Source organism: Frankliniella occidentalis, unplaced genomic scaffold (assembly GCF_000697945.3).
Source record: "Frankliniella occidentalis isolate FOCC.00 unplaced genomic scaffold, Focc_3.1 Scaffold5, whole genome shotgun sequence".
NCBI classification, from domain to species: Eukaryota; Metazoa; Arthropoda; class Insecta; order Thysanoptera; family Thripidae; genus Frankliniella; species Frankliniella occidentalis.
In genome coordinates, this window is record NW_026267135.1 from 519,878 (window position 1) to 521,230 (window position 1,353).

Genomic DNA, 1,353 nt, shown 5'->3' on the forward strand with positions numbered 1-1,353 from the left:
GTCGAAAAAAGCACTCTAGCGCCCAAACGGTGCAAGATAGAGTCAAACGGACAAAATTTTCGCCCACAGGGCTCTACTTCTGCTTTTATTAAAAGCAGAAGGGCGGGCTAGTAATGCTTTTTTAAAAGCAGAAGGGCGGGCTAAAAACCACAGGCAACAAAATACTTTTTTTTCCAAATATTTTTTTATGGTCTCCTGTAGGGTAACTCGTGAAAATAGAACTCTTATGGACGAAAATTTCGTCCGTTTTGCTCTATCTTGCACCGTTTGGGTGCTCGGGGGCATTTCTTGACAAAAATGATTTGAAAATGACCAAATCGTTTAAAAAATACTTAACATCGACAAATTGTATATACACTTCTGTTAACTCGTCTCGGGTGTCAGCGCCGCAGGCCTAGCTACGAGGGGGTTTTCACTTGGATTTTTCGTGTACAGTGTATTACATATTGCATGTATTACGCGATATTACGACGGTTTTAAACAAGCTTTACAAACCAAGTTCGACCATTTGAGGTCATATTTTCCTAATTTTCGGTATTACACTACGCGTAATTCCTAGTTTCGGTGTACACTGTATTACGCAAGAGAAAACCCCCTCGCCTAGCTATATGTGCGCCAGGCGCGTCGCAGCGTAACAGTTTCGTGAGATATCGCGAAGCCTGTTACGCGAGACGTGGTCTGGCGTACATATAGCTAGTTATTTTTAAGCGTATCTTTATTTTGTTGGCCAACTTTTTCTTTTTTTTGGTGGGTTGGCCAACAAATGTTGGGTTGGCCAACATTATCCACGTCGAGCGGTGGTGGGGGGTAGTTTTCTCATACTACCACCGAAAAACCTACCCCCGCAGCAAAAATCAGATAGGTGCTACGGGCCAAATCGACCATTTGGGTGTTAGGAACAAGTGTGCAAAGTGGCTTGCTGGTATCACAATTTGCAGTATCCATCTGATATTCGGGTTGTACCGCTAGTACTAGGAGTGGAGGGCGGGCGGGGAGGCTCCACTGTTAAAAATAGTTGTAAAAAAACAAGCATTTTTGAAACGACAGAGCTGTTAATAAACAACGAATTGGCTTATATTGGCCCACAACAGAAACAACTTGGTATTACTTTGCTGTAAATGTACAAGAAAAGTGTACCACATGTGGTTAATTTTGTTAGCAACACATTTCGTTCAAAAACAACACACTTGTAATATTACAACTTTTATTTCCAGGAGCAGAACAAAAGTGACTACTTTCGGTCAGAAACGTTGTTTCCGAGATTTTTTTCATTGTTGTTTTTTTACAACATGTGTTGTTAAAAAACAACATGTGTTGCTAACAAACTTAACTACACTTTCGTTGTTAATTTAC